The sequence below is a fragment of the Papio anubis genome, unplaced genomic scaffold (assembly GCF_008728515.1).
Source record: "Papio anubis isolate 15944 unplaced genomic scaffold, Panubis1.0 scaffold713, whole genome shotgun sequence".
Taxonomy (NCBI): Eukaryota; Metazoa; Chordata; class Mammalia; order Primates; family Cercopithecidae; genus Papio; species Papio anubis.
The window spans coordinates 17,665-41,098 of NW_022167348.1; the positions used below are offsets into that span (position 1 = coordinate 17,665).

General features: G+C 44.2%; 1 non-coding gene and 1 pseudogene across 1 annotated transcript; one reads left to right on the forward strand and one right to left on the reverse strand.

The window, feature by feature from the left end:
* Window positions 1-16,260: 16,260 nt before the first annotated feature.
* On the reverse strand, window positions 16,261-16,363 carry LOC116273457. Its single transcript, XR_004181785.1, has one exon. It is a non-coding gene; the product is annotated as a U6 spliceosomal RNA (small nuclear RNA).
* A 3,585-nt stretch (window positions 16,364-19,948) lies between these two features.
* LOC116273456 lies at window positions 19,949-21,004 on the forward strand (annotated as a pseudogene).
* The last annotated feature ends 2,430 nt before the right edge of the window (window positions 21,005-23,434 follow it).

Consider the following 23,434-nt stretch of genomic DNA (forward strand, 5'->3'; position numbering starts at 1 on the left):
TCTCCTCTATAGGAAGGGCAGATAGCATGGAATAGCAGCTAAAGACATCATTGTGAGGGTGACAGCACTCCAGAGATGTTTGACACTCAGCCAAGGCACGCCTGTTGTGGGAAAGTCAGGGCCTGCTGGGGAAACCTGAGATCCTGCAAACTGGAACACAGTTATCTGATGGGTGTCCTCCAGGACCCTCTGGCATGCAGGGGAGGCTCGCCTTTCTCTGGTAATAGTTCCCGCTTCGGATACTGGAAGATGCTGCAGAAGCCTCCCCCTGTGATGCTGCGGGAATCCCTCTCAGGAGCTTTGCAGGAACCAGCCGGCATGGCCTTGTAGGAGCCCATGGAGCACTTCCGGGATTGGAATGTGAGGGTGTTTGATCAAAGCTTCAGAATGTCAGGCTGGATGAATAAAAATCCTTTGGCTTGAGGGCAGTCTCTCAGGACATGGGTTTATCAGAGACTCCAGGGCATGAGGCACACTCGCTGCTGGGTGGCTCTATGTAGACGGGAAAAAGTAATGCCCAACTCTCAACAAGTTATCCATGATTTAGTTGCCCTGGAACATGCAGAGGATGAAATAAGAAGGCTGAAGAAAGTCAAAGTGTGGATGAAGCCATTATGTGAGGCCAGAGGCTCATCAGGGTCATGTCCCACCAGAAGGCCCAGAGGGCACACCTTGCACCAGAGCCCTCATGAACGTGCTGGTGAGAGAGACCTGCATCACTAAGAAGTGTCGGGGTTCTGTCCTCTGTAGGATGGGGATGATGATAGGAAACGTGGTCCCAGAGTTGGGCTAGTTACTATCTGTTTGAGGATGTGGCCCTGAAAAGATAGAGATCAAGTGGTGGCAGTGACCTGCAAAAGTCAGAGGGCACAGTTACCATGACAATCCCAACAGAGCAGCCAAGGTTGTGCTTGGCCTGCAGAGAGTGTGGGGAAAGTTAACAGAGGGCAGTGTCTCAGGTTCAGAACAGAAGGACAGCCAGCAAGGGTGCTGCTTGATATCTATGGAAAGAAAGCAAGAATTGAGGAGCAGGAGGCTGAGGGTGGTTGACACAATACAAAATCATAATCCATTCTCAATGCCCAGACCTCAGCCAACTTTCAGATTCAGATCCCAGTGACAGAGGAGGAGTCCATATCCATAGGAGGAAGACCCTGGAACAGCATGGAAGTGTATGCTGGCTCAATTCCCTGAGCTCTTCTGCAAAGGAACCTAAAGCCATTTACTCAGGAGACTGTACACTGGGCAAGGGAAATAGGCAGAATTTGGGGGAGGATTGACATTGGGTGTGAGCTGACATTGATGCCCAGATTCCCACAGCACCATCATGTCCCATCACAGAGGGGCTTCCAGAGGCCGGGACACGTTATAACTCATAATCCTGTAGTCCCAGCCCTGTTTATTTCCTTATTTCCTGAGTGCATAATTGGTCTTGATGCACTGGCAGCTGGAGTCACCCCCACACTGGGTCCCTCGCCTGTGGAGTAAGGACTCTTATTGGGCTGAAGGCCAAAGGGAAGCCTCTGAAACTGCCCCCTTCTCAACTGAATCGGAAGTGATGTCACATCCCAGGGCAGGTCTTGTGGAGGTTATTGCAGGTATTGTGGGGGTAGCACCACCATTAGAGAGCTGTAGGAAGTGGGGTGGTGTTGGGGTTGCCTGTTATCTCTGTGTATCCTGTCCTTGCTGAAGCCTGATGGGGCCTAAAGAATGAACAGGATTACTTTTACTTCAGACTTGACCTAGTGGCAGTCTTGATTGCAGCTGCCATGCTGGCCGGATATCACTGCTAGCGGAGGTTAACAAGGCTGCAGGCCAATGGTGTGCAGCCGGGGATTTGCTGAGTGCATTCCTTTCCAATTAGAAAGTGGATATGGAGTTATTCACATTCATACCACATTTATTTACAGTTTCCCTGAGAGCTATTAGACTCTCCCGCCATCTATAAGAGTCTTCAGAGATTCCGAACATTCTACAGAATATTAAATCTGTTCGTTTCATTGGCAACATCATAGATTGGGATGGATGAGAAAGAAGGTGGAAAGTATGCTGGAGGCCTTGGTAAAACACATGCTCCCCAGAGAGAGGAGGACAAATCTTACAGAACTTCAGGAGTGGCCACTACAGTGAAATTTTATGGGTGTGGTGGCTAGGGGCATGCAGGGAGATTTCCTCCGAATGAAAACAAAACAAAACAGAAAAAACAAAAACAAAAACAAAAACAAACACCAACCTGTTGCATCTTTTATCTTCACTGAAAAAAAAAAAAGAGAGAAGCTCAGTGCCTGGTGAATCTCTTCGGGTTCTGACAACACTACATTCCATATCTAGGTATATCATTTTGGACACATTTTTGGTGACATACAAGGATGCCAGCTTCAAGTAGAGCCCACACAGGAGAGGACCCTGTAGCAGATCCGGGCTGTGGTGCAGGCAGCCACCGTCCCTCAGTCCCGCTGGTGCTGGAGGTGGCAGGGGTGGGGAAAGATGTACGATAGAGCTGAACCAAGCATCGAGGGAAAGTAATAGTGGAGGGCCTTGGATTCTGGAGTAAGATCATGTCATCCACAGCAGAGACATATGCCTCCTTCCAGAAGCAACATTAGTGTTACTGGCCCTGATCAGATAGAATTCTTGACCGTGTGACACCGAGAACCATGTGATTCCAACTGCTTATATGAATTGGCTTCTGTGTGATCTACAGAGTCATAGATTGGATGGGCCCAACAGTGTCCATCATGAGATGGAAATGGTCCATGTGGATTGACCCTGAACCCCAGGTTAACACCCCATCCACGCAGAAAATACCTGCCCATGAGGTGTCAGTGAGCAACCAAGCGGACAAATGCAAGTTAGCCAGCCTTCACTGTGGGTCGCTCAGACCTGGCAGGATGGGTGCGTGCATGCAGGAACCACACTAGCTCCCTTCACGTGCCCATCCTGCCAGGTCATTCGACTGCCTTGGCAGGTGTAAGTCAGTGCTGCTGGACCCATAGGTAGCCTCATATTTGGAGGCTACAATGGGCCCAGCACAGCACTGACTCCCACCAACCAAGGCTGATCCAGCTGCTGCTGCCTCTGAATATGCAGCTTGTCAGGATTAGAGGGCCATGATAGGCCCTGATGAGCCCTGCTAGGGCGCTATTTCTTTAGGTGATCAAATAGCCACTAAGTGACACATTGACCACACTGAGCCTCATCATGGAAGGGCCAGGGGTTCATCCTCACAGGGATAGACACTTCCTCCATGGGTAGGCTTGTTTTCCCCTATTCTCAGACTCTCCGCCAGCACCACTATCCAGGAGCTGCTGACATTCCTGATCCACAGGTTTGGAATTACTGCCAGCACAGTGTCTTCCTGGGGGACCCACCTCACAGGAAAATGGAAGTAGGTGCAGCATGGGCCGTGACCAGGGGATCCACTGATCCTGTCACCATCTGCACCATGCAGGGGCTGCAGGCCACACAGAACCATGGACAGGCCTTCAACAGGCACAACTCAGAACCAGCCTGGAGGAAACACTGAGGAATGGGTGCCATCTTTCAGGACACAGTGCATTTATTGAATCAGAGACATCACTACGGTGCTGTATTCTCAGTAGGAAGGAACTTGGTTTCAGAAACCAAGGAATGGAAGAGGGCGTGGCTCCATGTTCCATCTCTTATATTCACCCACTGTGGAACTCGCACTTCTTATCTCCCAAGTCTGGGCTTTGTAGTATGGGAGGTCCTGGTTTTCCACAGGGAGGCACTCGGACAAGGGCACAAACAAGAGCCCATTGAGCTACACATTGCAGTTGCTTCCAGGGAAGTCTGGACAGTTTGGGCCCAGAGACAAGCAGAGGAGAAGAGCACCCCTCTCCTCTCCAGGCAGAGGTGACGGACCCGGATCCCCAGGACGAGGCAGGGCTGCTGTTACACAATATGGGGCAGGAGGAGTTTGTGTGGAATCCACAGATTCACTTGGGGGCCTCCTTGTTCCCCTTGTTCCATTGCAAATGTGAACAGAATCGTCCAACAACCCAGTCTGAGAGAGTTTGATTTCCAAAGGCCCAGACCCCTCAGGAGGAAGGTTTGAGCCACTCTCCCAGGTAATTTCCCAAGGCGTCCTGTGCTCTGACATCCTCAGCAGGATTGGTACAGAGGCCCTGCTTCTCATAGGCTGTTCCCAGCCACTGACAGGTAACAGCACGGACACTATGGCAAGCCATTCCTGAGCAACAGGGGACCTCTCTATTGGACATCTGTGGCCGGAGGACTCCTCCATGGCCTTGCTCTACTCTCCTTAGATTGCCTGTGGTCTAGGATGCGTCCAACAAACCTTCTCTCCTTTTGTCCAGCACTGGAGTCAGCCTTGCATCTGGGCCTGCCACTTTTATCAGGGTTCTCTGGCTCCCTCCCCATTTTCTATGAAAGGTGTGTCCCCCAATGAACTTTGTAAGAGGTCCTGACCCAGAAGCACTCAAGGAAATCTCTCCCAGATTCCTGACCACTGGAAACTGGGAGATGATAAGTATTTGTTGTTTTGGGCTGTCGATCTTTACGTTATTTATTATACAGCAATAGACAACTAAAAGAGTTTTGAAAGAGAAAAAGAATTACTACACTTTAATTTTTATTTACTCTAAATTAACTAAAAGATATTCACTGTTATTTGGTTTTAAGATTTCAGTATTTCCATGTATCAATAGGATGTATTTTATTAACATTCACAGCAATCTATTTATTTGAACTTCAGTTTCCTACTGTGACCCAATTAAACACAAAAGGAAGATCCTGGCTATGCGAGGATGATTCAGTGATGGCCTCCAAATAACCACCCCTGGTTATTCACCTTCCCCCAGTTACTCAATCAACACTACTGTAGGTGCTACTGTGAAGGGTTCTGCAGATATAAGGAAGGTCCCAAATCAGTTGACTTTAAGGCCATGATTATCCTGGCTTGGACTGTCCTAATCAGGTAAGTTCTTGAAACAACTTGTTTCTTCCTCAGCAAAGAGATTCACAGTGTGAGCGAGATTCCATGTGAGGGGCTTCCTCCACTGCGAGCTTTGAAAGTGGAGGGACCATGTGGCAAAGGATGCTGGTGGGCTCCAGGAACTGAGAGCAGCTCCACCCCACCTCCACCCCACAGCTGCCAAGCAACCAGGACTACAATCCTACAACTGCCGGAAACTGAATTCTGCCACCAAGCTCCATGTAAACTTGAAGGACGACCCCAACCTCAAGATGAGGACACAGCTTTGTGAAATCCCGAACTGAGAATCGTTCACGCCAGGTCTGGATTTCTCATTAAGGAAATGTAGAGAAATAAATGGGTGCCGTGTAAAGTCACCGAGTTAGTGGTCATATGTTATGCAGTAACAGAAAATTAATACATAGGCTCAACAGATAAGCATATAACATTTTCTCTATTGGAATAAATTAATGAATTGAAATGTACACTCCTTGCATAAAATAAAATCTTTCCTAATTTTTTTGGTATTCTTCATTTTATAATTTTTATGCAATGCAATTACATTTTAATACAATCATATTCATGAATTCACCAAAGACCAAACCTAACTTTGTGTCTATTCTATACCAAGTATGTCTTTATATACTGTGCAGTTGGTTCAGTTCCCACGCCTGCTTTCCTCATGCTTCCTGCCCTGGGTCTGCAGTCACAGTTTTGGAAACTTCTCTGGGTTCCTCTAGGACCTCATGGTCCTGTCTCTTCCCTGGCCCCTCACAGGATGATTTCTTCCCAGAGGTAGAGAAGGAGGTGCTCAGGCTGTGTTAAGTATGGGAGACAGGTGTGGAGGAGCTCACCTATGCCGTAACTCCTCCTCTCCCACATCTCCTCAGGCTCTGACCAGGTCCTGTTTTCGTTCTACCCCAGGCAGCCCTGACAGTGCCCAGGGCTGTGATGTGTCTCTCACAGCTTGTAAAGGTGATGTCCTGGAGGGCCTCATGTGGAAGGGGGATGGGGTAGAGGGGACAAGACTGGATTATGGTGATTCTTTGGGACATGTTGAGTGTGTAGTGGGGAGTTCAGAGCATTACCCTTTATAGCCACTGACCTGAATTTGTTCATGACTGTTGTTTTCTGTAGCGTGAGACAGCTGTCTTGTGAGGGACTGAGATGCAGGATTTCTTCACGCTTCCCCTTTGTGACTTCAAGAGCCTCTGGCTTCTCTTTCTGCAAAGGCATCTGAATGTGTCTGCGTCCCTGTTAGCCTAACGTGAGGAGGTGGGGAGACCAGCCCACCCCGGTGTCTACCATGACCCCCTTCCCCATGCTGAATTAGCTGACTTTACAAAAAGAAAATGACCATCAATAATGTGAATGTGCCTCATCCAATTAGTAGAAGACTCTGTGAGCAGAAACAGGTTTCTCAGAGAAGAAGAAATTCTGCCTCAGAATTAGAACATGTTCTTTCCTCATTTTCAACCTGCTAGCTTATCCTGCAGATTTTCAGACTTACCTCCCTAATAATCACATGAATAAATAGCATCATATGAATACAAACACACACACACACACCCTATTGGTTCTGCTTCTCTGAAGAATACAGACTGATAGAGACTGTGGTATGAAGAGTGGTTCTAGAGGAACAGAATCCTTTTAAAAATTTTATAGCTAACCATAAAAAATACTTTATTAAAATGTTGAAATGTATATAAGCATAATTATAATTAGCAAATTAAGAATTAAATTGGCAAATAAGAAAAGAATTGTCTTCTTTTCCTTATACAGGACAAGCAACAGTAATTTGGATCTTCCTCACTTTCAGCCACCATTTGCCCTAGGTGTCCTTCACTTAAGTTTCTGGCTTGTGTTTTTCGAGTGAAAATTCACATGGATACTAAGAAGCAACTCTAATAATGTGAATCTGGTATCAGAAACTCCTTATGGCGTGTTAACATGTGATGATGATTCATATATATTCCAACATCTCACAACAGGCAAGCATTATTTCCAGAGGAAAATTAAGTCACTTTTGTAGCTGCTAGTGAATGTTGTACAAACGAACACTGAAGATGTAAGGCATTGTTCTGCTCTGGAGCGGTGCTTCTGTGGCTCCAGCAAACTGTGCAAAGGCTTTCTTTAATTATATATAATTTTATTTTATATACACAAATATTATACATATACACACCCCCTGAAACTGAAAGTTGAAAAAACAAAAAATATAAATATATCTTCTGTGATACTTCAGTTACTTCACTCCATTGATCATTTTCTTGGGCGTAGAACTGAAACTTTCACTCAATAATGTGTTTATACACCTTGCTGTGATTCAAATGGTTATGAACAAACAACCATTTGTTACATTTTCTGTTGCCACTAGAACATGGTTATTTGTCCCTGATCTAACAACTCCTTCTCCAGCTCCACTCTCTGGCCACTGAAATTAACAGTCCAGGTGGTCTTTTGAGTCACTAGGTGGTTTGACAGGACAAGGTTGATTTGAGCTAATACTTCTGGCATGTCCATTTGGATTTGTAACAGAAGCTTTTTCTGGATTCATCACCCACTAGGTGAGCTGGAAAACCGCAACCATCACCCACGCTTGAAAATACGGGAGATAGCCAGTGTTTCTCTTCATGGCCAAACACTTGTCTCCAATTTTTACTATTGTCCTGTTTTTTTTAAACCAACACAGCGGTAGTAGCTGAAAAGAGAGAGGACACTGAAGAAGAACTTTGTAGGCACAAAGAAAAGGAAAAGTATGTGGAGCTTTGCTGTGTATCTGTCAGTTCATTCTACTCCACTAGAACACGGTGTTCTCAGGACTTGATGTCCTGCAGGCCCCCAGCTGAGGGCAGCGAGCACCCTGAGAGTGACCTGGACTCGCCTCTCGGAGTGTAATGGCACAGCCACAGCATCTGCATGTGAAGCCGTCCTGCACTTCTGGAACCGTCTCTCTTGGTCATGGTGGCTACTGTGACATTGTCCTTTCTTCCGTTTTCCTTTCTTCCTCTGTCTTGTTGCTGGGGATAACTTTGCCCCTGCTGGCATCATGTCCTGAAGAGCTGAGGATGACACATCCTGGCTGGCATCCTCCCTGGTCGGCCTTGGGTCACTGTCTAAGTGCTGCCCGTGGCAGGAGGTTCTGGGAATGAGCGGCAGTGCCTCATGGAGCTGTCCCTGTGAGAGTGGCCCGCAGGTGTTTGTACCTGTGGCACTTTCACAACTCTTTCCAAGACTCAAGACATTCTTGAGTCTTGTGGGAGGAGACCAGGTCTGGGTCCTCACCTGTGTCCCCCATCTCTCATCTGGATTGCTATACGGTCGACATTGTCGGAAATGAGAAACGCTGCCCCTTCACAAGGCACTACCCAGTTTCTCTCTTCTGGAAGGAGGCAGCACAATGCCCAGGCTGAGATGGACACAGGAGTCAGCATCCTAAAGTAAAACATGTGATTCTAATAGAAATACCTGAGCTTTTCAATGTGAATGAGCAGGACCTTCCACCCTCTGGCAACTGTGTATTTCTCCTTGAGATATGACAAAAAAAAAAAGAAGAAGAGAGAGAGAGAAAGGAGAGAGAGAGAAAGAAAGAAGAAAGATAGATAGAAAGAAAAAGAAAGAAAACAAGAAAGAAAGAAGGAAAGAAAGAAAAGGAAGGAAGGAAGGAAGAAAGGAAGGAAGGAAGGAAGGGAGGGAAGAAAAAAAAAAAAGCAGGAGAAGGTGTGGTGGCTGGGGTGTTGGGAGCTGGGACCCTGGCCTTGTGCAGGTGAGTTGCCAGGTGCATCTGGGGGGGCCACCACCATCCTGGCAGGTTGGGGCACCACGGAGCCAGCCTTTTTGACAATGCCATCTGTCCCAGTGACTCACCAGAAGTCACAGCGCCCAGATTAGTTTTGTGTTGATAGAGAATTTTAAAGTGTTATGTTACATAATTTTACGCTTTTTGAGGAGGCAAATAAATCTCTCTGGCTCAGCCGCTACTCACAGCGTCTCTCTAATGCGCTTGAAGACAATCAGATCTGTGGGCTCCACCCTCAGTGAAGACCTGCGCTTCCCTGCTGGGTCGTTTTCTGGTGTCTTTGCCTGTTGGTTGCCCCTGTGACTGGTGACCTCATGGCCTCTGGTGGAAGCCATGCTCTCTTGCTCATTGAGGGTTGGAAAACTGGAAAATTATGCTCGATGAGGATAGGCAGTAACATTGGTTCTGTGTGGCGCTGTCATCACCCGCACTTGAAGGGGAAGCCGTGTTTCAGAAAGTACAAAACGTGGCCCCATCCCTTGGCTGCCAAGTGGCTGCCAAGCGGCCTAGTGGCAATGTGAGCCCGAGTGGATGACACTGTGATGCAGGACAGGGTGGATTCAAGGGCCCCTTCCCAGCTCAGGGATTGACTGCAGGGCTAGTGGTAACCAGGGCTGAGAGGAACCTGGAGACATGCTGGGGCGGGGCCGGGTGAGAGCCTGGAGAGAGCCTCCACCTGTCCTCACAGGGCCTGGGGGAGACATACTGAGGAGGGGGCACCTGCCCCTCCACTCTGCCTCACCATTGTCCCCCAGCCACACTGGCATCCCTGGTGTCCACCCGGCACTTTTCACGTGTCTCTTCAACCTTCAGAAACTCTCCGCGAGGTCCGTGTTGGATTTGCATTTCAGAGTTGGAGGCAAGACTGAGCCTGGAGATTCCATAGGAGGGTCCACACTCTATGACGGACGCCACAGCTGGGGAACCACAGCAGCTTGGACTTCGACCCCAGAGGTGTTCTGAGCTCTGAGTTGTTCTGGCTGGCGTGTGCCCGTGCCGCCGCACTGAGGCAGCCGCGGTGCCCGCTGGTCCTACAGGATTCGGGCCACCCGAAACCAGAAGCAGATCAGATTTCCCAAATTGTCTCTAGCCATGATGGGTGACATCTGCACCGTTTTAATAAGGGCAATAATCGCAGCTACCACTTCTGTGGTGGAAGCGCCATGCCAGGCATCTTCTGGGTACTCTGGCATGTGAACACACACATTTACAATGGAAGCCAGAAGCACAGGAGAGGTTAAGTGACTTGGTCAAGGTCACACAGCAGTGCAGTGGAGCTGGAATTTGAACTGAGACAGTTTTGCCTGGGTGGGCTCAGGCCCTCCTCACTGCTGGCACCATGTCACATACAGGAGATGACTGGATGTGGGATCAAGTTGGGCAGGTTGGTTACATGGAGTACACATACCTTTGTGGTGTTGAGCCTGTGGCCACCCAAAGGTGGATTTGTGTACGAGTTTCAGGACAGGTTTCTAATGTGCCAGATGAGGTGAGAGGGACATTATGCAATCTGTGTTCTCAGCCTTGTCCTCCCATCTTGTCATCTCCTGAGGATGGAGCATTCGTCATGTGCACACTGAGTGGTACCACTCCCGTTGGTGAGTCACCAGCAGCTGTAGGGCCCCACGCCGGAGAGGCAGTCAGCCCCTGCAGCTGCTGGGGCTCCACCAGGATGCATTTTGAAGACAATTCAGCTCTGCAGCATCCTTGGCCCAGACAGCGGCCCCATGTGGGACCACCTTCAGGCAGGGAGCAACTCAGCCTGCAGTGTCCCTAATGCCAAAGAACAACTGCCCTGGTTTCAAGACCTCAGCTGGAGGCTGCAGCAAGGCCTGAGTGAGGGGAGGATTGGCTCCCAGAGCCTGGGGGTCCCAAGCACAGACAACACTCAAACCAGGGGCTGGTAACAATCCCCAAAAGGGCCTGGGGTAACATTTTCAACTTTGCCAACCAGTCTCCTGTACCAAAGACTTAACTCTGTACTTGTAGAATGAAGCAGCCTCCTCCATAGACATCCTGCTGGTCTCCTCCAGACAGGCTGCTCCCAGTCCTAGGGGATCTTGGTAGTGCTGAATGGCCACAGCCATGAAAAGCACTAGGGTGCAGGCTAGGGTGTCTGTGGCAGGGGCTGGGCTGCAGCTTGTCAGGGCAGCTGAACAGGCATGTTGCTCCTCACATTGCTTAGCTTGGCACCAGCAGGAGTGAGAGTGTCCCTTTGTAGCCTGGGGGCCACTGAGCCCAACTCAGTGCGTGTGCAACTCCCAAATGGGCTTGCGCTCCATAAATCCAAGGCACCATTGTGGCCTGCTGACCCACCACGCACCGCCTGATTTATTTCCAGCCTGTCCTGAATCCACCAGGCCTCAGACTATGACCAGCCCAGCTTGCTGGGCACAGGGACACTGGAACAGAATTTTAAGAATGAGTTCATTGAATTTAGTGGGGGATTTTCTTGAATTGTTTCCTCTAATCTATTTGGATTTAAAGGCACAAATGACTTATTTCCAGTAGTACAGAGAGTGTGGAATAATACCAGAATATCACCACTGGATAGACCTAATCAGTCACTTATAAGATCTGGTGACCATGTATTTGATTTTAGAAGACTTTTGTTAAACTAGCAAGTATAAGGTGATTGGCTGGATTTTGCCACCAGCTGGACAAAAAATGGGGAAAAAAAAAAGATGAACTCAGGGTCAAACTTCTAGCTCATGAGGCCTCACATAAGTCACCTAAAAGTTTCTGTTTCCTTTGAATGAAATCTTAATCTCCTGTAGCTGCAGGGCTGAAATTTCTGAAATAAACACAGAATTTCATTCTGTGGTGGCTAAATTGCACAAAAAACATATCTTAAACTCAAAGAATATTCGTTATTTAAGCAAGAAAAGTCATTGATTGGGAATAAATGGGATCCTGAAAACGAATGGGGACATCTAGCAAGCATCCCGATGAAACTAAAGACAATAACGAACTCCCCAAATTCCTCTGAAAATTATTTTGTCAGTTACATCTAAACCACATTTGGTGAAGTTAATCCCAGTTTTCTCTCCTAACAAAGTTGTAACAATGGTCTCTTTGAGGCAGTTGCCTCAAGACCCTGTAGATTCGGCCAACATTTACCCCAACACCCCTCTGTGATTCCAGGTATCCATAAATAGTCTTTGAGTCCTAGCATGTCCTGGAAGGGTGTAGGTGGAATATGTCAGTAAGATGATTTAGAGAAGCAATGCGACAATGTGATTAAAAAATTAAAAATGTTTAAAAGTCTATTTCTTAATATTTATCATTTGGAGTAGCTTGAGAATTTACCAAATTTCAAACATAGAAGAACCTCTATATAAAAGATGCTTTGTCAAAAACATTATTTTCTTACAACAAGACAAAATGAAAGCAGATGGATCCAAAAGCCAGTTGGGTTACATCTTTCATCTGAAGTGGGCCGCAGCTTGTAAAAGTGTATAAACTCTTTTATGCAAAGTTTATAACACATGGAAACTACTTTGTATTAATAATACATTCAAAAAGCAACATCCAAGATAACCCATAACATATGAATGCGTCTTGTAAATGACAGCATATATAAATATATTTATATAGAAAATCAACACAATGAAAATGAGCACCACTGCACAAGACAGTTCGGGACCACCCATTTGTACTTTGGGGTTCACAAGGTTCAACAATATGATAGCAGTGGATTTTAAAGAAAGGCCTAGGTGATGTTTCACTGCATTTTAAAGTCTGCTGGTGATCAAATAGGGTTTCACTTTTTCAATATAAAACATATATTTTAACATTTAAAATAAAATTTGAAGTAAAATAACAAGCAAGAAATGAGGCCAGACATAGTGGTATTGCACCTGTAGTCCCAGCTACCAGAGGCTGAGGTAGAACATTGATAGAGCCTCCCAGAAGTTCAAGGATGTAGGACACTATGATCACAGCTGTGAATAATTACTGCACTCCAGCCTGGGCAACATATCAAGACCTTATCTCACAATAATACACATTAATACGACTATGCTTGCCTCTGCTAAAGCTATTTTCTCATTTGAACCCATAAAGGGCAGAAATGCCTACTGAGTACCCACCAGAAAAGAAATGAGTTCTTTCCTTCACAATCAGCATCCAATTTTTGGTTACAGAGCTCAGTTGAGCAATAAAGGCAACATTATGAACACCATCAATATATAGATTACTGATTGTCATGGCTGTGTTTGTGTATAAATGTATGTCTCTCTCCTCTCTATATATATATATATACATATATATTATTACATATATATAAAATTACTCACTACACTCCGGAAAGAAGGAGATGGATTCTCCATTTCATAGATGAAATGTGAGCCCCTGTGAACTTCGAGGCTTTTCTGGGTTCACTGAATGTCAGCCTTAAGAATTGGGAGACATCTATCCTCCTGCAGAGCCCATCTAGGCATGAGCCACACCAGTGGAGACCTCAACATGAAGAGCAACTGAGATCCAGGGAATGTCCACATCTCTGTAGAGAGGGTCCATGTCCAGGAATACACAACTCAAGGATGGGCTAAGGGTGAGTCTAGCTGTCTCCCCAGCTGGGAGTGGCAGATGTGGGCTCAGTCAGCTACCCACCCAGGTGTATCATATTCCTAGGGCTGTCTTTTCATTCTGAGAACTCCATCCTGCACAGACAAAACCATATATTCACTGGTAAGCAGGATCCCTTTTAGAAATGCAACATAACTTTACCTAACATTACAGTCAAACATTCTTTCTCCCAGTGAATCATCTTATTTGGATAATCTCCCTGACTTCCCTAAAGTTGGGGCCCCAGAGTTGCATCTGAGCATTTGGATCCAAGACAGAAAGTCATTTTGGGGGTTTGGACTCATTGATCTTGGACCGTGGTTCTGAAAAAGGAAGCTTTCTACTTGCAGAAGAGCAAGGGTGAGCTCTGAATAGGAGATGAAATCATGAGGGAAAAGACCAGATGGGTAGATTCCCAAGCAAACTCTTGGAATATATTTGCCAGCCTCTTTTCAGTTGTGATAAAAATACACATCAACACAAAATTTTGCCATTGTAACCATTTAAGTGTACAATGCAGTAACATTTAGTACTGCACAACGCTATGCAAGCCATCACCATCAAGTTCCAGAGCATTTTCACCACCCTAGAAGGAAACTCTGTACCTGTTAAGCAGTCACCTTCCACTCTCCTGCCACCAGCCCTGGCACCATTAACCCAGGTTCTGTCTCTAGATTTGCTTCTTCTGAATATTTTATTAAAATGGGAATCATACAATATATGGCCTTTGTGACTGGCTTTTCATTTGACATGTTTTCAAGGTTCATCCAAGTTGTAGCTGTATCAGTATTGCTCCTTTGCAAATATACATTCCATTGCAGAATAGATTACATGTTGTTTATCCATTCATCATTGATGGCATTTTAAATTAAATAGAGAAAACAAACAGGGAGTTAAGCAAATTACCAACTTCAGAAAATACTTGCTTTTCTATTTACCATGAAGCTATTACTTTAGTTGTGTACTTCTTGCTTCATATGGCTTCTCAAGTTGCTATCTAATGTCCTTTTATTTCAGTGTGAAGTATCTCTTTTAGCATTAACTGTAGAATAGGCTTACCAGACAAGTGCCATCAGCTTTTATTTATCTGTGCATGTCTCACTTCCTCCATTATTTCTGACAGAGAGTTTTGCTAAATACCCAACTGTCAGTTGAGATAGGTTGTTTTTTTCTTTCTGAACTTTAAGCTTGTCATGCTAATGTCTTCTGAACTCCATAGTTTCTTGAAGAAGATTTGGTGGTTAATCTCATGAAGGATCCTTGTACTGATGAGTTCCCTTCTTGCTGTTTTCAAGATACCTGTTTTCTCTTGACTTTTGACAGTTTCATTATAATGTCTCTCAGTGTGGACATCTTTGAATTGCTGCTACTTTAAATGTTTCAGTGTGTTGGATATCCAGATTCATGTTTTTAATAAAATTTCTGAAGTTTGGGGTCATTTTTTCTTTAAATACGCTTTCTTCCCTCTTCTTCCTTCTCTCTTTTGGGGACTCCCAAAATGCATATACTTGATGTTGTCTCTCAGATCTCTTCTGTTCATTTTTCTTCATACTTTTTCCCTTCTGCTCCTCAAATGGGCAATTTCAATTGGCCTATGTTTGAGTTTACTGATTCTTCATTCTGCAAACTAAAATCTGCTCTTGAAGCCCTCCAGTGAATTTTCCATTTTACTTCCTGTACCTTTCAGCTCCAGATTTCCATTTGCTTCCTTTTCACAATTATTTATTGATTTCTGCTATTTAGTGAAACATAGTTCTCCTGATTTTCTTTAGTTATTTGTCCAAGGTTTCCTTTAGCTCTTTGACTACGTTTAAGACAGTTAATTCAGTCTTTGTCTAGTAAGTCAGTCCATTCTTCTTCAGGAACAATTTCTTTCCATTGTTTTTCCTGTGAATGAGTCATACTTTCATACATGCATAACTCATGTTTTTTGAAGTTGAAAACTAGACATTTTCAATATTATGATGTGGTAACTGTGAAAATTACATTTTCTAAACGATTTTTGTATAGATTGTATTCTTTACTGTATGTGGTCACTGAAGTCTCGTAGTTGTAGATGTGTGGTCTTATTTCTGAGTTCTCTATACTATTCCATTGGTCTATGTATCTGTTTTTGTACCAGTACCATGCTGTTTTGGTTACTGTAGCCTTGTAGTATAGTTTGAAGTCAAGTAGCATGATGCCTCCAGCTTTGTTCTTTTTGCTTAAGATTGTCGTGACCATAAAGCTCTTTTTGGTTCTATATGAATTTTAAAATCATTTCTTCTAATTCTGTGAAAAATACCAATGGTAGTTTAATGAGAATAGCATTGAATCTATAAATTATTTTGGGCAATATGACCATTTTCATGATATTGATTCTTTATATCCATGAACATGGAGTGTTTTTCCATTTGTTTGTGTCCTCTCTGATTTACCTGAGCAGCAATTTGTAGTTCTCCTTGAAGAGATTCTTCAATTCCTTTGTGATCTGTATTCCTAGGCATCTTATTCTGTTTGTAGCAATTGTGAATAGAAGTTTATTCACGATTTGACTCTCTGCTTGTCTATTGTTGTATAGGAATGCTTGTGACTTCTGCCATTGATTTTGTATCCTGAGAGTTTACTGAAGTTGCTTATCAGCTTAAGAAGCTTTTCAGCTGAAACAATGGGGTTTTCTAGATATAGGATCGTGTGATTTGCAAACAAGGACAATTTGACTTCCTCTCTTCCTGTTTGAATATCCTTTCTTTCTCTTACCTGATTGCCCTGACCAGAACTTCCGATACTGTGTTGAGTAGGAGTGGTGAGAAAGGGCATCCTTGTCTTGTGCTGGTGTTAAAAGGGAATGTTTTCAGCTTTTGCCCATTCAGTATGATACTGGTTGTGAGTTTGTCATAGATGACTTTTATTATCTTGAGGTATGTTCCTTCAATACGTAGTTTACTGAGAGTTTAAAAATATGGAATGCTTCATGAATTTGCATGTCACCCTTGTGCAGGGGCCATGCTGATCTGCTCTGTATCTTTCCAATTTTAATATATGTGCTGCCAAAGCAAGTGCTGACCACAAGTTCTTAGAACTGGAGATAAGTGAAGAACTGTGGGTGAGATGGAGTGTTGAATTTCATCTGCAGTAATTTCTGCATCTAACAAAATGTGATTATCTCTTTTATTCTTTAATTAAGTGATAAAAAGCATTACAGATTTAAAGTGTAAATATTCTTGTATCGTGGGGATGAGTAACCTGGGCAGGATATTTAATTTATTTATAGCTCATTGGTGGACACAGTCTAGTACTGTTTTTCTCAGTATTTTTACCTCTAATTGCTTCGAAGTGATCATCCTATCATGCTTTTCTCTTATGTATTCCCTTGCTGGCTTTAGAATCAATGTTATTTATACATAAACAATAATGAGTTTACTGGCTTTCTCTATGTTTCCTCATTCTCTTGAATATTATGTATAAATTCAGTAACCTTCTTCAAAGTTGTGGTAGAACTTATCTGTAAAACAGTCTGGATATTCCTGAAGGGAAATAAAGTTTTACAACCGTTTTAACTTCTTTACTTGTAATAAGTTCTCCCCATTGACATAATCTTGTTCATAGTCTCAAAATTATTTAAACCTCTACTATATTTTTAGTGGCATTTTTATCTATCATAATGTTATTTTTTTCTTAATTGCCATTGCCTGTTTTATTTCTCCATCCAAAAAAAAAAAAAAAAACAGCTGCTTTTGGTTGGCTGGGCCCTCAGCAGTGGCAGGTCAACCCTGGTGAGTGGCAACTTAATTGCTGTGCCCATGCAGTGTCCATCGCAGCCACCACGGCCACTTTGTGCAGGGACTCCATGAGCAAGCCCTGTGCGGCTGAGTGGCATTGTCTGTCAAGTCATCTCACTCATCTGATCACAGTACCTTAAAGACCCTCTGGTAGGCATCCACACACAACCACTATCGTCATGCACTCGGCCTATAGCAAGAGGTCTATGTGTACCTCTCTCCTCTACCTCCCAATTCTCCAACTCTATTTTCCCCAAGTTCTTGACTGGCCAGCTAAGGCATGAGCCACTGCCCATGACTCATTCATTCATGCACTACTGGGCATCATTTCACACCCCCCTCCTCCCATGGGCTTGTTTCGGTTTGATTCCTAGTTCCTGGCTTGAGAGCCATTTCCAAAGCTGTTCTGGTGTCAGCTCCCAAGCCTACTGCTGTTGTCGTAGATTTTCCTCTTTATGTGTATTTATTTCCTGGAATTAAAAACAACTGTACTAATTTTTTCAATTCAGCATTTCCAAGGATATGCAGTAGGAGTGATTCTTCTTAGTGTACATAGAATTGCTTCAAAACACCAGCAATGTATATTTGAGGGAAGGACAGCATGCATGGAGAAAGGAGGGCAACCCACAAGTGGGCAGTGTAGTTTCACAAAGTGAACACTTGGGTAAACAACACCCACATCAAAGTACACCAATCACAGCCTGCTGGAAACACCTTTGTGTCCTACTCAGTCATAAACCACCCTCCCCACCCTAGAGTAGCCACTCTTGATTTCTAACACAGATGAGTTCAGCTAGTTCCAGTTGAATGGCATTATACAGTCACCATCATGCCCCTGGGTCTCATCATCTTGCTGTGTGTGGTCGTAGCCTATTCACTCCCATGGCTGTCCAATGCTCCACTTTATAAATAGCTCATATTTCTTGTCCCTTCACTTTGATAGACAATTGTGTTGTATCCAGATTTTACAAGTCGTGCTGCTATGAATAATATTTTCATATATTTTGGCACACACATACAAACATTTCTACTGGTTGACAACTAAGAGTGCTATTGCTGGGTCATAGGTGAGTAGATGCTTGGCTAAGTCTCTGGTTAACAAATTTCTAGTAGTAAACAAACAGTAGAGGAGCATGAATCTCTTATTTAGAGATTATTCGGATAATAAATAAGGAAGGAATGAGAGACTGAGACTATAATAACTCTTTTGCAAACCATCATGAGTTAGCCATTCCGCTCAGGAATGAATTTAGGTATTTCCAGAGAATGACACAACCATTGAACAGCAATGGCAATTAACAACACAATAAAACAAAAAACTAATGACAGGTTCTTCCTCTTGATGGAAGAACACAATACAGCACCATCAAACAAGTACAAGTGGCAAAGAAACCCAGCCTGAATATAAGCTAGCCTCCATAGCCAATTACCAATTTAGAGGCAATACAGATAATAAAAACACAAACAATGGCTTTGGGAGCAATCAGCAAAATGCACACTATGGGAAGCTCTACCACACAATATAAATTTCAAGAAAGAATCTATAGAATAAAAGAGAACAAAAGAGTATTTCTAGAGGTAAAACTAAATTATAATTTTGGATGATAAAAATATAAAATAGAACAAAAAAGTGATGATGTGAAAGTAAGGATATATTTTTATTTGGGAGAGGAAAGAGTTTACTGCTGAGCTGGGGCAAATGATGGGGCTTCTGGTTTGCTCCACAAACGTCTATCCCTGGTGGTTAATGGGTGTTCACTTTTTATTCAAGGACATAAATTTTAGACCATTTCTTTTTCCTTCTAGAGTCCTACATTTTATTTTATGACACAAAGGTTAAGGAAAAAATAATTTATAGAGTATGGTTACTGTTTTGCACAAAGCCCCCTCCCCATCTTCCCTCTGAGCACCCAGAACAACCAGCAGCCCCAGGACCCCCAGCAGGGGTGACCTCACTTCTAGGTGTGCGTGCAGCTCACATCAGCAGAGGCAATATGCAGGTCTACTCCTTGACTCTTGGAAAAACCTGATAGGACACAGCTGAGGGGAAGCCTTCCCCGCCGTCTGCAGGCTCTTGGCCCTCAGTGTAGAGGGAGCAGCTCCTCACCTCTCCCACAGGCGCCTTCACAGCCACAGCCTCCTCTCTGCATGGGGAGTTCATGGCCCTTCCCCTGAACACGGTGACATGGATCTCGCCAAAGGTGGAGATGACACCATTCCTCCCCCCACCATCTTTTGCTATAGAGCAACTGGAGTACGTTCCACCCACACACAGGACAGGGAGCTGACAACCAAGGAGGGGAGGAGCAATACTCCAGCTTTCTCTGCTTGTAATAAGTTCTCTCCATTGGCATAATCTTGTTCATAGTCTCAAAATTATTTAAACTGCTAGTATATCTTTAGTGGCATATTTATCTATCATAATGTTATTTTATTCTTAATTACCATTCCCTGTTTTATTTCTCTGTCCAAAATAAAACAGCTGCCTTTGGTTGGCTGCGCCCTCAGCAGTGGCAGCTGCCAGGTCAGCCTTGGTGAGTGGCGACTCAATTGCTGTGCCCATGCAGTGTCCATCGCAGCCACCACGGCCACTTTGTGCAGGGACTCCATGAGCAAGCCCTGTGCGCTTCTTTTGCTTTACAGGAAACTTGACTCAGGCTGGTGTCCAGTGAAGAAATCCCAGGTGCATGGAAAGGAGAGGAGGGTCTCAGGGCTGTGAGTGATCTGCAAAAGGAAGCGCATGGACCACCAGGTGGCGCTGCTGCGCTGCTCCTGCTCCCAGGAGGTGAATGCTCAGGGCGAGCTTTGAGGTGGAGAGAGATGTCATTTCTCATCCTCCAGGTTCAGAGTAAAAACCTTCCGGCCAATGTTGGCCACGCGTTCTAGTGTACGAGCGGGCTCGGAGGTGCTCACCGCTGCTGTCATGGTTCGTTTGCTAAACTGCATCGTCGCTGTGTCCCAGAACATGGGCATTGGCAAGAACGGGCACCTGCCCTGGCCACCGCTCAGGAATGAATTTAGGTATTTCCAGAGAATGACACAAACTCTTCAGGAGAAGGTAAACAGAATCTGGTGTTATGTGTAGGAAGATCTGGTTCTCCATTCCTGAGAAGAATCGACCTTTAAAGGATAGAATTAATTTAGTTCTCAGCAGAGAACTCAAGGAACCTCCACAAGGAGCTCATTCTCTTGCCAGAAGTCTGGATGATATCTTAAAACTTACTGAACAACCAGAATTAGCCAATAAAGTAGAGATAATTTGGATAGTTGGTGGCAGTTCTGTTTATAAGGAAGCCATGAATCACCAAGGCCATCTTCAACTATTTGTGACAAGGATCATGTGGGACTTTGAAAGTGACACAGTTTTTCCAGAAATTTATTTGGAAAAATATAAACTTCTGCCAGAATACCCAGGTGTTCTCTCTGATGTCCAGGAGGAGAAAGAAATTAAGTTCAAATTTGAAGTATATGAGAAGAATGATTAATATGAAGGGATTTTCTGGTTTATTTTAAGTTGTTTCCCCTCCCTCTGGAAAAAATTATGTATTTTTACATGAGAAGAAAAAGACTTTTGTTGACTTTGGATCTATGAATAATTATTTCTAAGCAACATGTTTTTATCCCACACTAGTCTTGAATATATCAGATACCATTTATGAAACATTCTTGCTATAACTAAGTGCCTCTCCAAGACCCCAACTGAGTCCCCGCACCTGCTACAGTGAGCTGCCATTCCACACCCATCGCATATGGCACTCTGGCCAGTCCTTGACATTGTCGGGCTTTTCAAATGTGGGTAGTATTTATTAAAGATGAAGATGCACATACCCTCCAACTGAGCAGTTTCACTAGTGGAAAATACCGAAATCTTCCTACGTGTATATCTAGAGGTTTGTAGGGAAATGTTGCAGCCCTGTTTGTAACAGTGAAAAATTGAAAGCAACCTGGAAGTCCAGTGATGGGAAAATTAATATATTTCGGAAATTTGGGGAACCCAAAGCAGGTTCCAAGACTGAAATTTCAGTGAAAGCAGTTTATTTGCTAGGTCTTACCAGAAATCATCAATTGAGGTATGGAGAAATGGAACTGAGAAGGTAAGAAAAGCAGTTTAAAGTCAGTGAGCAGGTTCTCATCGGTAACAAGCTCCATACTGCTGAGATACAGGGAAACGGAGGGGAGAAAGCTGGAGTATTGATCCTCCACTCCTTGGTTGTCAGCTCCCTGTCCTGTGTGTGGGTGGAACGTGCTCCAGCTGCTCTATAGCAAGTCCCAGGTGTTTGCAGTAAGAAGCTGCTGGCATGCATGGGAACAGTGAATGGCAAACACTTAAAGCAATTCCATGTTTAAGTATATAACCTCTTCATATTTTTTTTTTTTTTGGCACAGTTTCATTCTTGTTACCCAGACGGAGTGCAATGGCGCGACCTCAGCTCACTGCAACCTCCGACTTCCCGGGTTCAGGAGATTCTCCTGCCTCAGGCGCCCGAGTAGCTGGGACTACAGGCACGCACCACGACACCCAGCTAATTTTGTGGTTTTGGTGGAGACGAAGTTTCACCATGTTGGTCAGGCTGGTCTCGAACTCCTGACCTCAAGTGATACGCCCGCCTCGGCCTCCCAAAGTGCTGGGATTACAGGCGTGAGCCACCACACCTGGCAGATCTTTATTCGTTTTATGTAGTAAAAAGTATAAAGCCACACATGGTTTATTTGAAATATTTTATGATTTAAAAAAATACAGAAGCAGGAAATCCAATTCTAAGTTCAAGTGAGAGATCGTGGTAGTTTGAACCAGAAGGTTGCATGTAGTAAGACACTGTGATTTAAGATATATTTTAAGGTTGGAAGTAGCAGGATATTCTGATGGAGTTTGACTTTGGTTTTGGGCCTATTGAGTTTGAGATGCCTTTGAGAAATGAAGGAAGAAGAGAGAGAATAAAAGAAAAACTGGCCAGGCACAGTGGCTCACGCCTGTAACACACTGGCTTAGCATTTTGGGAGGCAGAGATAGGCAGATCCCTTGAGATCAGCTTGGGCAACATGGTGAAGCCCCATCTCTACAAAAAATACAAAAGTTGGCTGGGCATTGTGGCGCCCACCTGTAGTCCCATCTGCTCAGGGGCTGAGGTGGATGAATTGAGCCCGCGCGGTCACGGCTGCAGTGAGTTGTGATTGCGCCACTGCACTCCAGCCTGGGTGACAGAAGAGACCCTGTCTCGAAAAGAAAGCTGAAAACAATGGAAGCATGCCTTCAGAATTCTAGAAAGAAAGTGATTTTCAACGGATAAATCTATATTCAGCCAAATAATCAAGGGTGAAGGTAAAATAATACATTTTTAGGCAAGCAAAGACTCAGGGGTTACCTCCATGGACCCTTTCTTGGGAAGCTATTGGAGAAAATACTCCAGCAAAATGAAGGAGGAGACAAACCAGAGAATGACACGGATCCAGCAAATAGGATCCAACACAGGAAATATTCCAGCTATGGAGCTGGCTTAAAAAAAAAAAAAACAGTAAAAATATTAATAGGTTAGCTGGGTGGAATGGCTCATGCCTGCAGTTCCAGCTACTCAGGAGGCTAAAAGCAAGAGGTTGGCTTGAGTCCAAGAGTTCCAGACCAGCCTGGCCACCATAGTGAGGTCCCTTCTCTTAAAAATAATAATACGTTATTGCCAGATTTGGGGCAGTTGGAAAGAAGTTCATTGAAGATAAAGCAAAAGTGAAAAAAACAAGGGGGAAGGGGATTAGGCAGTCATTAATTCTAGGGCGGAAGGAAGTACCAGATGGGAAGTAAGAACATATTACGCTGTTTTTCTCAACAATGAGCAATATGTACATAGTCATAATGATGTGGTGACTGCTTAGCCCCTAACTCTGGTAACTACTTTGGGACAATGCGGGAGGAAAAGTAAAGATAGTGATGATGTAAGAGCTAAATCCTCATCTGTCATTCAAGAAATCACATAAAATGTATAAAATAATGAAGAAATGACTAAGTAGTTATGTGAGGAGAAAGAAGACATTGCTAAAAGAGTTAAAAGTCATTGCTTCGAAAGATTAGGAGGGACGGGGCAGGGAACTGTTAGGATGCATTATAAACAGAAGAGGCTTTTAAAAATTACATGTATTAATATATGCACCCACTTGAAAAACTGAAAAAATAATAATTTGGAAAAACCCATGAAAGCAGCTACCAGAAGGAAAAGCTGAGAGAATGAAAAGTGCGTGTCTCTGGAAAGAACAAATGGCAGGACTGTTGCTTTCACTCTAAGACTTTTAGAGCCATTTGATTTTATTTAGCCATTTTCATCTATTTCTTTAATAAAACAACTCTATCATAATAAAAAG